The following is a 17,821-nucleotide window of genomic DNA, read 5'->3' as shown; positions in this document are numbered from 1 at the left end:
AGTCGCCACCTTACACGGCACCACCTAACCTATTTGAGCATCCATTATCGTGTCTATTTTGTGTATCGGGTATAATTGTTGCTAGCAGACCTTTAATAAATAATTTATTTTATTTAATCAAAATTATTCATTTATCATTTATTTATTAATGATGAAGATTTTTAAATGTCTCATATAATTTGTAACGCACGTGACGTCAGATAGGGCTCGGAACGATACAATTTAGCTGCAATAAATTCTATTATTGATGTTTTCTTTGAAAATTGTAAAACATTACAAATATAATTTGAAACATTGAACAAGGGTGAACATTGGTTCGCCCATGTTCACCAATGTTGACCCATGTTCACCCATGTTCACCAATGTTGACCCATGTTCACCAATAGTCACCAATGTTCACCAATGTTGACCCATGTTCACCAATAGTCACCAATGTTCACCAATGTTGACCCATGTTCACCAATGTTCACCAATGTTGACCCATGTTCACCAATAGTCACCAATATTCACCAATGTTGACCCATGTTCACCAATGTTCACCAATGTTGACCCATGTTCACCAATGTTGACCCATGTTCGCCCATGTCCACCAATGTTGACCCATGTTCACCAATGTTCGCCCATGTTCACCATTGTTCACCAATGTTGACCCATGTTCACCAATAGTCACCAATATTCACCAATGTTGACCCATGTTCACCAATGTTCACCAATGTTGACCCATGTTCACCAATGTTGACCCATGTTCGCCCATGTCCACCAATGTTGACCCATGTTCACCAATGTTCGCCCATGTTCACCATTGTTCACCAATGTTGACCCATGTTCACCAATAGTCACCAATATTCACCAATGTTGACCCATGTTCACCAATGTTCACCAATGTTGACCCATGTTCATCCATGTTCACCAATGTTGACCCATGTTCACCAATGTTCACCAATGTTCACCAATAGTCACCAATGTTTACCAATAGTCACCAATGTTCACCCATTCTCGAATGGGTTTGATCTCGAAAGTAAAATTTTACGTAGGATTTTTTTGGTTTCTTCCACTAGAGGACATCATAATAAACAAAAATCTGTCTATCGGTTGACCTTGCGGGCCAGCCCCAAAACTTCCCGCTTTTCGAGCTCGAAAATACGTTCGTATTCCATTGTTTTCGAATAAACCGTTTTTTGCCAATTCTTTCTCCCACGATATCTCTTGAACAAATCAACCGATTTTGATGGTTGAGGTCGCATTCGACGCAGCTTATAAAGTTCTAGAGCTGATTAGATTTTGAAGTCGATCGTTAAACTCGTTTCTGACACACACACACCCACACACATACATACATACACTCAGACATCATCTTGAAATTAGTCAGAATAGCTTCCTAGGACCCCAGAACGTCGACATCTGATGAAATTTCGATTTTCGCAAATCGGGGTGAAAACAATAGCTCCCCGAAATTTCGAAAGTCATCGAATTTCTTAGCGGAAAGTTAAAAAATATATTTATGGATGTATATTATTTTCATACTGGTGCTTCGTCAATGGTATTGTTTATTAATGCGACCCGGACGCAAGGTTGTTGGGTCATTTCATGAGAAAATAAATAAATCTTGATAAACAATCCATTTTTCTATGAGAACTCTTACTCATTTTATATGACGCGTTTAGATAAAACAAATCAACTTTATTATAATAAAATTAACCTCTTCATGATAATCTCTCGTTATTTTATATAACGCAATTGCGTAAAGGACATGAGCTTACATGAATGAAATATATTCGGGACGATTAATATAAATAGCCGTTTGATTATTATTAATTCATAAAGTAAATAGTCAACGTCCCGATAGCTTCTGGATAAATGTAAGTATAAAAATATATTTTTAATTCAAACTATATACTATTTTGTACTTGAAATTCAATCGGACTTCTGATACTTAACAAATAAACCAACTTTTTATGCACACCCGGAAAAATTTTAACACTGCTACCGCACTGAGAGAAAAACAATTCAAATTCAAGTAATTATTATTCTTCTAATAAAATGAGCGATTGAGGTGCGCTCTTTGGGATCTTCCAACATGCATTTTTTTTTGCATCAAATAAGTAAATAAAATAATTTCATCATTTTTCTTCATTAAAGAAAACAATTACTTGGCGCTCTATTTAATTATACAAAACATATGAATGAAGCATTTTTTCTTGAAAATACACGGAGAGAAAATTATGGCAGCGGTTCCCATAATTTTGTGAAATTTTTTCCTATACCATCATAGGAATTACGACCATAAATTATGGGAGCGGTTCCTATAATTATAGGAATGTTTCCCATAATTATAGGAATAGTTCCTATAATTATGGGAATGATACCCATAACACTATAGGAATGGTTCCTACAATTATAGGAATGGTTCCTATAATTTATAGGAATACTTTCTATAATATTATGGGAATCATTCCTATAATTTATGGGAATGGTTCCTATAATTTATAGGAACCATTCCCATCAATTATAGGAACTATTCCCATAATATTATGGGAATGGTTCCTATAATAGTATGGGAACTATTTTCATAATATTATGGGAATGATTCCCATAATGCAATTGGAATGGTTCGTATACCATTATGGGAATCATTCCCATAATATTATGGGAATAGTTCCCATACTATTATAGGAACCATTCCTATAATATTATGAGAATGGTTCCCATATTATCATGAAAAAATTAATTTAAAGAAGTGTGGTAATCACTTCTACAATACACAGAAATATTATTAAACATAAAAACAAAAATTCAAACATTGAAAAAAAAAATCGTATTTGGCAAAAAAACATTAAAATTTTTAACAAGAATTTTTTGTCAGCACAAAACATTCAAGAAAATTCAAATTTTGGGAAATTTCTACACTATTGTGCAAAAAAAAAATTTATGATATTATAGGGATGGTTCCCATAACATTATGGGAAGAGTTCCCATAATGATATAGGAACCATTCCCATATCATTATGGGAACCATTCCCATAATGGTATGGGAACTATTCTCATACTATTATGGGGATGGTTCCCATAATATATGGGAACCATCCCTATAGTAGTATAGGTGCTTTTCCCATACCATTATGGGAACTATTCCCATAATGCATAGCAAAACTTCCCATAATTTTCTTTTCGTGTAGGTATATATTTTTGTTTCTTAGTGCGGTGTTGTTTTCACACCGTTTTCGGGGTTAAATTTAACACCGATAACCTTAACACCGAGATAGTTTGGACTTTTATTGGTATATTTTTTTACAGCGTAGCAAAGGCTTTACTCAACTACTGTACGAGATGTTTAACATGAAGATATTTTTGTTGGCAGTTTTGGTAGTGGCTTTGTTTGCTGCCGAAACCTTCGCATGCGGCCAACCCGGCGCAGGAGTACGAACAAAACATTATTATTTTTATAATATATAATATATTATATATTGAATTGAGTATGATGATTAAATACATTCATTGTTTTTTTTTTTTTTTTCAGTGCGGCAGCGACTCGGCTTGCTGCTCCGGTTCATGTCAAAGAGCTATGAGGTCATTTTACGCATGTGCATAAGCTATTTTTTAAAAATGAATCAGTTAAAATCATGTGACAATCACTATTTGGCAATGAATAGTCACTATTTTCACTATTTCAAACCGAAATTAAAAGATGTAGTCTGAATATAGAAATGTCATTTGCTTACTAAAAATTTCAAAATTGTATTTGAATATATTAAAAAATAAATATTTTCTACGGCCTCACGCATTTGCATTACAAGCATCTGAAATTATTTTATCCTAACAATTCATCAAACTTTCTATATCCAATGAAGTTCTATATGTTATTTTAAATATAAGAAAATAAATTCAATTTAAATCGAAATATTTTTGAATTTTACTTTTAATTTAATTCTTACAACCCGCGCACTACTGCAGTAGTAATTATTGTTGACAATTGAAAGTAATATAGGGGAGGGAGGGGCAAAAGGGGGTACTTAAGGAAATACCAAGTTTTCGAGGACTCAAATACGCTAAATCTTTTTTTTTTTAATGATATTCAAAGTCAATAGAAGAAATTTTCAGTTACCGTTGAAAAAAAAAATTTTTCATTTCTGCGGGCAAAGTGGGGTATCCCCTAAAAAAGGTAAAAAAAAAAATTTCGGGATTTTAGACGAATTTGATTAAGTTGAATTTTTTTTTGAGTAATTTACATGAAGAAAAATTATATTTTACATGTTTATTGGAGACAAAAGAAGAAAAAAAATTTTTAATAGTTTTTATCATAAAACAAACGTCATTAATATTTTTCAACTGACAATTGATTTTTGAAAAAGTTTACCAAAAAAAATTCAAAGTAACGCTTAATTATATTTACAGAAGTGATTTTGGAATGTTTAATAACCATTTAAAATATAAAATTATTTTTCATCAAATTTTTGAGGTACCCCGTTTTGCCTACCCTACCCCCTTTTGCCCCCCCCCCTTCCCTTATATGTAATTAAATATTATTGGTGATAAATTAGACTATTGTTAAATAAAACCGATGTTTTTAAGATCCATATGAACGATTTGAATAAACTGTCATAAGTCACGCGAGCGCCTCTTACGGAGGGCGGAGTAACTATATAAGCATTACGATGTAACATCGTAATTTTTATAACTTACATTATGTATTACAACAGAGGCAGCAGTGTAATACAATAATTAATTTTATTCAAAAGTAGATAGAGAGATAAATATGGGAATATATATCGTTTTTGAATTGTAATTATTATTTTATTATTTTTACAATGCGTACATTCCAAGTTTTGAAAAAATTTTTAATCATAATAGTCTTTGTTAAAATTACGATGTTAAATAGTAAGAAATGTAACCTACGTAGTAAATTTTAAAATAAGTCCTGGTGGAAATTTTTCTGAATTTTCTCGGAAAAACTTAGTTCTAAAGATCTAAAGACTTTTTCAGAGTTATTCAGAGAAAAGTCAGAAAAATTTCCACTAGGGAGACATTTGAAAATTGACACTAATAAAAGTATAGCCCACGATTACGATGTTAATTACGATTAACATCGTATATTTTAGTAGAATTTTCCTTCCGTGTACCACTGGCCACCGGTTACATTGGCGCCCAACGAGTCCTAGGTTTACATGCGCGGGCCAAATTTTGATAATAATGACATGTCATAGGGTTTTGGAAAATTAATAGAATCAGCTTTAAAGTCCTATGCATAAATATGATAAACATTCATTAGCTTACGGGTAATTAAACTTGTAATGGAAAAAAAAATGTTTACGGGTTGATTCGAAGAGAAGTTAAAATTAAAATAGCGATTTTTTTTCAACCACCCTAATATATTATATATATTAGACTGATTCAAAAAAATCGACTAATTTTTTTTTTCTTCATTATATCGAAAATATTGTTAGAAATGACGAAATAAAAATACTGTGAAAGTTTGAGCTCTTAATATTAATATTAACAACTTCCGCATCGCAATTTTCTATTTCCCGTTTAAATAACATGGGAAAATTTATTTTTTAAGCTTTGGAATTTTGTAGCTCACGGTGGGACCAATACTTCTGAATGTTCAAGACATATTCTTATGGGAAATTTGACGCTCTACAAAAAAGGTCTCTTCTAATTTTTCGATATTTTTATTTCTTCCAAAGTAATTCGAAGTTAAAGTTAGATTGACGATAAATTTTCACATTTTTTAAATTTTTTGACGCAACCGTCAACTTTATCCGAAAAATTTATAGGACATTTTTTGTAGAGCATTTTATTTCCTACAACTTACTCAGTGAAAATTTTCGATATTTCACTTAAGTCGTAAGTTATTCGCAATTAACTGAAAATCTAATATAATTAATTTTAAGCAACAAAATTTAGATTATTTAAGAAAGTTTTCAGTTAATTGCAAATAACATACGACTTAAGTGAAATATCGAAAATTTTCACTGAGATAAGTTGTAGAAAATAAAATGCTCTACAAAAAATGTCCTATAAATTTTTCGGATCAAGTTGATGGTTGCGTCAAAAAAATTTAAAAAATGTGAAAATTTATCGTCAATCTAACTTTAACTTCGAATTACTTTGGAAGAAATAAAAATATCGAAAAATTAGAAGAGACCTTTTTTGTAGAGCGTCAAATTTCCCATAAGAATATGTCTTGAACATTCAAAATTATTGGTCCCACCGTGAGCTACAAAATTCCAAAGCTTACAAAATAAATTTTCCCATGTTATTTAAACGGGAAATAGAAAATTGCGATGCGGAAGTTGTTAATATTAATATTAAGAGCTCAAACTTTCACAGTATTTTTATTTCGTCATTTCCAATAATATTTTCGATATAATGAAGAAAAAAAAAATTAGTCGATATTTTTGAATCAGTCTAATATATATACTGTAGGGTGGCGCAAAAAAACCGACTATATTTTTTTTTTCGATCTCGCATGAAAATTTGTTGGTTTACGACGTTTTAAGAAGCCTCGCCAAAAATCAGCTCAAAAAAAAATTTTCGAGAGGTCGCTCACGAATTTTGAAAATATCAAAAATAATCGAAATTCGGATTTTTATTTTAGAAATTTTTTTTTTCTCGTGGCAGCAATAGTTTATATTTGTAAAATCATGACTATGCTGAAAATTTCAGCCCAAACTTTAAATATTTAAACGGCGCTTAAGAATTTTGAATGTTTCCGATCGCAGTCTCTTGGAGGTTTTTGAGCGACCCTTAAATATTAATAATAAAGCTTCTCGATTTTTTTACCATCAATTTGCATGACAATGAATGAAAATATAACCCGAGAAATAGAAACAATAAGTTATTTACATACTTTTTTATTTTTTAATCCAATTTGTAGGTTTTTTCGCTTATTCAAAACTGACCGAATTTTATTGTTTAAGACTGTTCTGTATATTTTTGGTTATGCAAAAGTTATATTTTACTGAAATGACAATAATTGAGTGATAAAAAAATACAAAACCTAATTCAAACTATTAGTTACATATTATCAGTTAATATTCGAAATTCTTAAGCGCCGTTTAAATATTTAAATTTTGGGCTGAAATTTTCAGCATGGTCATGATTTTACAAATATAAACTATCGCTGCCGCGAGAAAGAAAAAAATTTAGAAATAAAAATCAGAATTTCGATTATTTTTGATATTTTCAAAATTCGTGAGCGACCTCTTAAAAATTTTTTATCGAGCTGATTTGTGGAGAGGCTTCTTAAAACATCGTAAACCAACAAATTTTAATGTGAGATGGAAAAAAAAAATAATCGGTTTTTTTGCGCCACCCTAATATACTGATATGATCATCGTAGTCTGCATTAGATCTTTGGTTGAATACTCATAGGCGCCATATGTACCCATAGGAAAACAGTATATATCCAGATATATTCAGGCCAAACTGCATATATGTGACATATACTCAAATATAGGTCTCATCTATGCAGTTTGCTCTGGATATATCCGGATATATATTTTTTTCGTATTGGTGTTTTGTAAATACTAATGTTACTTAATGCGACTCTGGTGCAAAGCTATTGGGTCATTTAATGAAAAAATAAACAAATCATGATATAAAAATTAAATTTTTTACGATAATGCTCATTCATTTTATCTAAAAGCGTCATATAAAATGAATGAACGTTATCATAAAAAAAATTTATCTATTTATGATAATCTTCAGTTATTTTATACAACGCAATTACACAAGGGACACGAGCTTACGTAAATAAATATATAGTAGGGACAATCGATATAAATTACCATATAAAGTATTACTAATTAATAAATTAATTGGTCAAAGTACCGATAGCTTCTGAATAAATGTAAGTAAAAAAAATGTATTTTACATCTAAATTATATAGTATTTTTTACTTAAAATCCACAACATCCTTACACGTGAAACTACTTTTTTTTAACACCGGGAAAAATTTTAACACCCTTACAGTAGTACACGGAGAGAAATTTATGGTAACCGTTCCTATTAGTACGTTTATGAAATATTATCCCATACCAGTATGGTAACCCGGGTCAAAATTAAAACTTGATTCAGGCTCGCTTCGCCTTATTTTCTTTTGAAGTTATCGATTTGCCGACGATTTTTTGATAAGATTACCGTACGAAGGACGGTGTGGCTCAATAAGTTATAGATCAAATTGAACGGAATATAGTATAGTGCCGGATAGCTCAACTGGTAGAGCACTCGGCGCGATACCGAATTGGTCTGGGTTCGATTTCCAGTTCGGGCTATCTATATTTTTCTCAATTTATCTATAAATTGTCTTATTGAGAAGGTTATTTGCATGTTTACATGTTTAGGTTTCCACTATATAAAAATGGTTTTTTCGACTTCTTCGACTTAAATTTAATTTTTTTAAACTTTTTGAACTTTTTTCATCTTAGTTTCAACTTATTCGTCTTTACTTTGAGCACGATAGTCATTCACCTTACTTTTGACTTGCTAAACCAAGTCGAAAATAAGTTATTTATTCGCCTTACTTCCACCTTTATATATACAAATTATTTCGGCTTAGTTTTGACTTTTTCGTCTTATAATTTAAGTCAAATAAGTCTAAATCAAGTCAATTTCGACTTGATTTAAACTTTTTCGTCTTAAATCGTGACTAAGTAAGCCAGCTAAGTCTAAACCAAGGCAAAAACTTAATATATTTCATACAGTCGACTCTGTCTAAAGGTTCCACGTCGGGACAGGACCATTGCCTAAAGGTTCCCTCCCCACCATCAGCACTTCCCCTCCAATACATTCCTCTCGAGCGCCGAGGCGCACGCTAAAACGAACACATTGCGCAGTAAACATAACCTCATAAAAACGTGCATTTAAAGTTAGCGCTCGAAAACTGAATTGTGATTCGTCTCTCGAGAAAGCGGGTGGGGGAATATCCGGGAACCTTTAAGCAATCTATCCTGGAACCTATAGACAGAGGGAACCTTTAGGCAGAGGACCTTTGGACAGAGTCGTCTGTACCTCCGTAAAAAAAGTCGGGTTTGTCTTGTGAAAAACGGCTCCAAATTTCGACTTGGTAAACTAAGTCTAAATCAAGTTTTATTTTTGACCCGGGAAGGATTACTTGGAATTGTGGGATATAGGCCCATACTTTCTGGAAAAAGTTCCCATAAGTATGGGAACAATTTCCAACATTATGGTAACATTTTCCATATCACATGTGAAAGAATTATGGTAACGGTTACCATATAGTATGGTAATGATAGCTATAATATTTATGGGCGCCGTTCCTAATCAACATTTTAAAAAAACCGGTTACCATGAATTATGGCAACCATTCCCATAATACATTGTAATTGTTACCATAAATTTCTCTCCGTGTAAGAAAAAAAGAAAATGAAATTCAAGTAATTATTTTTCTTGTTTGCATAAATACTCAAAAATAGTAATTTTTCACAATTCCTGGCCTGTTTAGAAGTAATTCATTCTTCTCTCTTATGAGAAAACAAATGATAAAAATTAGCGCAAGCGCCATTCTTCTCTGAAACAGTGGCAAAAATTTAAACTTTCAGATGCAGATCTGATCAAAAATCGGATACACACCATGGAGAAAGGTAGGACGTCCCAATCCGCGTGTTTGCCACCCTCGCCGTCTTATTAATTAACGTTAACGTGGATTGGAATGTCCTGCTTTGCTCCCTTGGTGTATAATGTAATAATTACTATACAATTAACAAATTCAATAAAACAATTATTTGGTTAATGCAATTTTTCTCGGCATTGACAAAAATATAAGATATATTCTCTACCAGTATTATTAAATTTAACACTAGGACAGTATGACTTTTACGGTTTTTTTTTTTTTTTACAGTGTAGCAAAAGATTCACTCAACTACTGTACGAGATGTTTAACATGAAGATATTTTTGTTGGCAATTTTGATAGTGGCTTTGTTTGCTGCCGAAACTTACGCTGCATGCGTTAAATACGGCGGTTTTGTAGGAACAAAATATTATTATTATACATAAACATATATATTATGCATAAATATTAAGTTATATTGTATCATATCGATACTGCCATTCTAATAGGGCGTATTCCACAAAATTTGACATTTTCACTTTTTTTGAAAAATGGAATCATTGTAACATTGTGCAGCTTATGTCAAAATTTTAGAGGTCAAATTGTTTATTTAGTATTTTTAAATAAATATTCTAATATGTCGTATCCCACATTCGTATAGGTTCAGTCACACTAAACATTTTCAATTTTAAGTTAATTTTAAGCAAGCAATTAACGACATTAATAAGAAGGTAATTACACTGAGAAAAGAATTTATCACCCTCGCAGATTTGAATCACGGTGGAAACATCGTGGAAGTGTAAACACCGTGGATCCACCGTGATTCCACGGTGGCTTTGTGCTATTTCACCACCGTGGTTCCACGCTGTATCTACCGCGTAATCACAGTGGAAACACCGTGTATACACGGTGGTAAAGCCACCGTGGAATCATGGTGGATACACCGCGTAAACACAGTGGTAAAATGGAACAAACCCACCGTGTTTCCACCGTGATTCAAATCTGCGAGGGCAAATATTAATAAAATTTAGCAATATTTGATAAACAGCTTACTTAGATTGTTTCCAAGTCGGTCATTATCAAATATTAATACAGTTTATTAAATATTAATAAACAGCTTATTAAATATTAATAAACAGTTTATCAATTATTGATCGGCGGATTATCAAATATTAATAAATACAGACTGATCTATAGTTTACGTTTCTACATATCTTATATACTATCGTGATATGTAAGCAGTTTGTTTAGTTAATATAGGTTAGGTGGAATTTAGCAAGCCCCACTTTTTTAATCATTTTTCTATAACACTTTATTTTTTTTTTTTTTTTTATTATTTCAACAAGCATAAAAACAATTTGTTAGTTGTAACGCATGTATAAGGCAATATGTTAGGTTAGAGGGTACAACGCCACCACACTCATTAATACTATATACAAATCTCACATATCAATAGTTGATAAAAGTTTACTAAATATTAATAAACTTCTATTGAATATTGATCAGCGACCTATTAAATGTTAATATCAATTTATTAATATTTAGTCGATGGAAAGATCGATATTTGATATGGGTAGGATAGTATTTAATAAATACAGTCGAATATTTCATAACCCGATGAAAAAAGATTTTATACAATTGTATAGAATTATATATCAATTATATATGGTCTATATATAATTATATATAGACTATATATAATTGGATAGAAAAAATGGCCTGATCCAATTGTATACAATTTGTATAGAAAATTGTATACAATTCTATATAATTATATACAATTCTATACAATTCTATATATTGCAATTATATAGAAATGTATATAATTATATAGAATGGTATATAATTTGTGTAGAATCGTATACAATTTCTATACAGTTATATACAATTGGATCGGGCCATTTTTTGTATATAATTTTATACAATTGTATAAAATCTTTTTTCATCGGGAAATTAATTTATCAAATATTAGTAAATTTTTCTCTCAGTGTATGCATAATTTTTCACTCTTCTTACGGCATACAATTCAAAATTATTTATTCACTACAAATGCCTGTATTTTATGAAAAACATGAAAATAAATTTATAGGTTATACCAATGTAAACATATTACAAATAATTTTGTTTTTCTGACCATGAAACATTTTTATCGTGTCCTGAAAAATTTCTCAAATGTGGGATAAGGCATATTAGAATGTCAGTATCGATATACATACTGAATTGAGTATAATTACATGTACTAAATGTATTTATTATATTTTTCCAGTGCAAACCTGAGATGGATTGTTGCACTGGTAAATGTCAATGGATGCCTCTCGTTCCAATGGGAGTATGTAATGATCAAGTTGCCATAAATTAACTTTGAATTCACTTTCGACTCAGTTTATAAATACATTTTTTTTTTAATTTATAAGAAAATAATTACGACTATTTCTTTGTATGATGTATGATTTTATTGTTAAATATATGTACACTTTTTCCTACTAAATTTGAAAATATATTCGAAGTATAGAAATATCATTTGCTGGCTGAAAATTTAAAAATTTAATTTAAAAATAAAAAAATAAAAAAATTCTACGGTCTGAAGCTTTATCATGACATAAAAATTGTCAAATTTTACTTTTTTAAGATAAAAATATTTCTGAAACTTTAATTCTCTTAAAAAAAAAATTTGGTTACTCAAGATCGATTAAATTTAAAAGAATCGATTCATGAGATTGATTTATCAATTCTGAAAATGGAAATTCACTTAAAGAAAAATCGTAATCGAGAATGAATTCTTTATCTCAAGTTTCCATCCCTACCCCGTCGTAAGGTCGCCGGGTCATTTAATGAAAAATAAATAAATCATGATAAAAATTTTAATTTTTTATAATATTCATTCATTTTATCTAAATGCGTCATATAAAAATGAATGAACGTTAACATCAAAAAATTGAAATCTTTGTGATAAACTTTAGTTATTTTATGCAACGCGATTACATAAAGGACACGAGCTTACATAAATAAATATAGTCGGGAGAAAAATTGCATGTGTGGATGCCTGCCCCGTCATTTGCAGGACAGAGATTAAAAAAAAAGATAAAGCAAATATCATTATAGCTCTAAACTAATATTTATTGGAACTAATAAAAATTTTAAGTGATAAAAAACAATGAATAATTCTATTCATAAAACTTCTCTCCTATTACAGAAAGACTATAACAAGTTTTGCTACAACAATTGTCGCCATATTGGCACTTAAATAAAATATAGTGGGGAAAATTGATATAAATAGCCGTTTAGATCACTAGTAATCCATAAAGTAATTGATCAAAGTATCGATAGCTTCTGAATAAATGTAAGTAAAAAAATATAGTTTAAATCCAAATTATAGTACACGGAAAGAAAATTACGGAAACGGTTTCCATAATTTTGTGAAATTTTTTCCTATATCATTATAGGAATTATAACCATAAATTATGGGAGCAGTTCCTATAATTATAGGAATGTTTTCCATAATTATAGGAATAGTTCCTATAATTATGGGAATGATACCCATAACGTTATAGGAACGGTTCCTCTAATTATAGGAATGATTCCTATAATTTATAGGAATGATTCCTATAATTTATAGGAATACTTTTTATAATATTATGGGAATCATTCCTATAATATATAGGAACTATTCCTATAAATAATAGGAATCATTCCCATAAATTATAGGAACCATTCCCATAACATTATAGGAACTATTCCTATATCATTATGGGAACTATTCTCATAATATTATAGGAATAGTTCCCATAATGGTATAAGAATGGTTCCTATAATGGTATGGGAACTATTCCCATAACATTATGGGAATAATTCCCATACCATTATAGGAACCATTCTTATAATATTATGGGAATGGTTCCAATACTATCATGAAAAAATTAATTTAAAGAAAAGTGTGGCAATCACTTTTACAATACACAGAAATTTGATCAAGTATAGAAACAAAAATTCAAACATTGAGAAAAAAATCCATATTTAGCAAAAATATTAAAATTTTTAACAAAAAAATTTTTTTTAACAAATTTAGCGTCGAAGAAGCTTCATTTGGATCTCTCCATATTATTCGGGAAATTTCTACACTAGTTTGAAAAAAAAAATTTTTATGATATTATTGGAGTGGTTCCCATAACATAATGGGAATAGCTCCCATAATATTATAGGAATAGTTCCCACACCATTATGGGAACGGTTCCCATATTGGTATAGGATCTATTCCTATACCATTATGGAAATGGTTCCCATAATGGTATGGGAACTATTCTCATACTATTATGGGAACTATTCCCATAAATTATAGGAACGATCCCTATAATAGTATAGGTACTATTCCCATACCATTATGGGAACCATTCCCATAATGCATAGCAAAACTCTATAATTTTCTTTCCGTGTATACTATTTCGTGCTTGAAATACAGTTCAATACTTTAAAAATGTAACTACGTTTTTTCAACTTTAAATAGTCAGAATAACTTCCTAGGACCTCAAAATATCAAAATTTGATGAAAACTCGATTTTCGAAAATCGGAATGAAACCAATAACTTTCCTCTTTTTTTAAATTTCAAATTTTCTTATCGGAAAATTAAAAAAGTCATGTCCAATAATTTTTATTTGACAAAATTTTTGAATTAATCATTTTTTCTTGAAAATATACATTTTTGTTTCTCAGTTTGGTGTTGTTTCAAAACCGTTTTCGGGGTTACATTTAACACCGGTAATTTTTACACCAGGATAGTTGGGACTTATACTGTTTTTTTTTTTTTACAGTATAGCAAAGGCTTTACTCAACTACTATACGAGATGTTTAACATGAAGATATTTTTGTTGGCAGTTTTGGTAGTGGCTTTGTTTGCTGCCGGAAGCTATGCATGCACATCAGAAGGCAGCTTTGTACGAACAAAATATTATTATTATATATATATGTATTAGGGTGGCCCAAAAAAACCGACTATTTTTTTTTTTTCGATCTCGCATGAAAATTTGTTGGTTTACGATGTTTTAAGAAGCCTCTCCACAAATCAGCTCGATAAAAAATTTTTAAGAGGTCGCTCACGAATTTTGAAAATATCAAAAATAATCGAAACTCGGATTTTTATTTCTAAATTTTTTTTTTTCTCGTGGCAGCAATAGTTTATATTTGTGAAATCATGACTACGCTGAGAATTTCAGCCCAAAATTTAAATATTTAAACCTCGCTCAAGAATTTTGAATATTAACTGATAATATGTAACTAATAGTTTGAATTAGTTTTTATAACTCAATTATTGTCATTTCACTTAAATATAACTTTTGCATAACCGAAAATATACAGGACAGTCTTAAACAATAAAACTTGGTAAGTTTTGAAAAAGCGAAAAACCCTACAAATTGAATTAAAAAATGAAAAAGTATGCAAATAACTTATTATTTCTATTTCTCGGGTTGTATTTTTATTCATTATGATACAAATTCATGGTAAAAAAATTGAGAAGCTTTATTATTAATATTCAAGGGTCGCTCGAAAACATCCAAGATACAGTACTCGGAAACATTAAAAATTCTTGAGCGACGTTTAAATATTTAAATTTTGGGCTGAAATTTTCAGCGTGGTCATGGTTTCACAAATATAAACTATTGCTGCTACGAGAAAGAAAAAAATTTAGAAATAAAAATCCGAATTTCGATTATTTTTGATATTTTCAAAATTCGTGAGCGACCTCTTGAAAATTTTTTATCGAGCTGATTTTTTGAGAGGCTTCTTAAAACATCGTAAACCAACAAATTTTCATGCGAGATAGAAAAAAAAAAAAATAGTCGGTTTTTTTGGGCCACCCTAATATGTATATATATTAAATATAGTAAAACCTAAACTTACAAATAACCTTTTCAATAAGACAATTTATAGATAAATTGAGAAAAATATAGATAGCCCGAACTGGGATTCGAACCCAGACCATTTCGGTATCGCGCCGAGTGCTCTTCCAGTTGATCTATCTGGCCCTAACTATATTCTGTTCAGTTTAATCTACAACTTGTTGCATTTTATTTGATCGCATCGATCTGAAATTTTCAGGATCTTTTTTTTTCTAACCTACTTTCGAAAAAAAAAATCGGTGTTTAAATCGGTGACTTCCGCGCGCACACTTTCGTCGAAAAGTTATGAATCTGCCCATATATATACATACATATATATTATATTGAATTGAGTATAATATACATTAATAACATTTGTTATTTTTTTTCCAGTGCGCAGTTGACTCGGTTTGTTGCAGCGGTAGATGTAAAAGACTTACGAGCACATGTGAAGGATAATAATCTCTATTCTAAAAATGAATTAGTGAAAATCACCTGACAATCACTATTGAAATAAATTTTATTTAAAAAGAAAATTTTTTAAATTTAATTATTTAAACCCAACCCCCACTGCGCTAGTAATTATTGTTGATAATTGAAAGTAATATATATTTAATTAAATATTCACCGTAATAAATTACACTATTGTAGAATGCTTCCTTACTTTTATGCGTTTTCTGATTTAAAAAAACGATTCAGATCGATAGCAAAGATGCTAAACAATACAAAACGATTCTATTCTTTGATACTATATAGATTTACATTCATAATTGACTAAATCGTTTTGTTTAATCACACGGAAAGATTTGAACCCGACTGGTTACTGTTCTGCACCCGACCCAGTTATGGTGCAGCGTCGGGTGCAGAACAGTATCCAGTCGGGCCCATACAAAAAAAAAGAATTGGCCCATTAATGGGTCGTAAATGGCTGCCAATTTTCATGTATCGGCCGAAGATCGGCTAAATATCGGATAATAACGGTATGCCAAGCATGGCAGTCGTAAGCATTGGCCAATCGTGGCAATCAATCATCGGCCAAAGCTTGGTATCAAGAGCACTCGATCAAATCGTTGGCCAACGAACGGCGGTTAATTGTGCGCCGTTTTTATAAGCAAAAGTCGGCTGCCAATGATTCACCATGCACGGGCCAGTATAGTTAGCCATTTATTGGCCAATCATTGCAAACCAGGCATCGGCCGATCTATGGGAAAATTTCTAAGCTCGGCGACTTTGTATGGGGGTTCCAATCTTTCCGTGCCGGGTTCATACGTGCAAAGTTACACTCTACAACCAAGTGTGTTACAAGTGTATTATTTTAACACATATTAAATGTGTTCTATGTTTAAGGCCATAAACAAAACTATAGTTTTTTGTAGTCACTTAAAACACGTTTCACGGTTTCAAAAAAAAGTACTATTGGAACAAATTCTATCACCTCCACGGAAAGAAAATTATGGCAGCGGTTCCCATAATTTTGTGAAAGTTTTTCCTATACCATCATAGGAATTACGACCATAAATTATGGGAGCGGTTCCTATAATTATAGGAATGTTTCCCATAATTATAGGAATAGTTCCTATAATTATGGGAATGATACCCATAACACTATAGGAATAGTTCCTATAATTATAGGAATGGTTCCTATAATTTATAGGAATACTTTCTATAATATTATGGGAATCATTCCTATAATTTATGAGAATGGTTCCTATAATTTATAGGAACCATTCCCATAACTTATAGGAACCATTCCCATAATATTATGGGAATGATTCCCATAATGCAATTGGAATGGTTAGTATACCATTATGGGAATCATTCCCATAATATTATGGGAATAGTTCCTATACTATTATAGGAAACATTCCTATAATATTATGGGAATGGTTCCCATACTATCATGAAAAAATTAATTTAAAGAAAAGTGTGGTAATCACTTCCACAATACACAGAAATATTATTAAACATAAAAACAAAAATTCAAACATTGAAAAAAAAAATCGTATTTGGCAAAAAAACATTAAAATTTTTAACAAGAATTTTTTGTCAGCACAAAACATTCAAGAAAATTCAAATTTTGGAAAATTTCTACACTATTGTGCAAAAAATAATTTTATGATATTATAGGGATGGTTCCCATAACATTATGGGAATAGTTGCCATAATATTATAGGAATAGTTCCTATACCAATATGGGAACCATTCCCATAATGGTATGGGAACTATTCTCATACTATTATGAGGATGGTTCCCATAATATATGGGAACCATCCCTATAGTAGTATAGGTACTATTCCCATACCATTATGGGAACCATTCCCATACCATTATGGGAACCATTCCCATAATGCATAGCAAATCTTCCCATAATTTTCTAT

The 17,821-nt window shown here is 30.8% G+C and overlaps 3 long non-coding RNA genes across 3 annotated transcripts; all 3 read left to right on the top strand.

Annotated features, from left to right (window-relative positions):
• Window positions 1-1,700: 1,700 nt before the first annotated feature.
• On the top strand, window positions 1,701-3,779 carry LOC130665151 (uncharacterized). Its single transcript, XR_008989515.1, has 3 exons — window positions 1,701-1,859; window positions 3,295-3,417; window positions 3,518-3,779. It is a non-coding gene; the product is annotated as an uncharacterized LOC130665151 (long non-coding RNA).
• Window positions 3,780-7,714: 3,935 nt separating this feature from the next.
• On the top strand, window positions 7,715-12,096 carry LOC130665353 (uncharacterized). Its single transcript, XR_008989538.1, has 3 exons — window positions 7,715-7,852; window positions 9,863-9,988; window positions 11,839-12,096. It is a non-coding gene; the product is annotated as an uncharacterized LOC130665353 (long non-coding RNA).
• A 658-nt stretch (window positions 12,097-12,754) lies between these two features.
• LOC130664965 (uncharacterized) lies at window positions 12,755-15,979 on the top strand. Its single transcript, XR_008989495.1, has 3 exons — window positions 12,755-12,912; window positions 14,379-14,501; window positions 15,837-15,979. It is a non-coding gene; the product is annotated as an uncharacterized LOC130664965 (long non-coding RNA).
• Window positions 15,980-17,821: the final 1,842 nt, after the last annotated feature.

The sequence above is a fragment of the Microplitis mediator genome, chromosome 3 (genome assembly GCF_029852145.1).
Source record: "Microplitis mediator isolate UGA2020A chromosome 3, iyMicMedi2.1, whole genome shotgun sequence".
In the NCBI taxonomy this organism is placed as follows: domain Eukaryota; kingdom Metazoa; phylum Arthropoda; class Insecta; order Hymenoptera; family Braconidae; genus Microplitis; species Microplitis mediator.
This window is presented reverse-complemented; position numbering and strand designations above follow the sequence as displayed.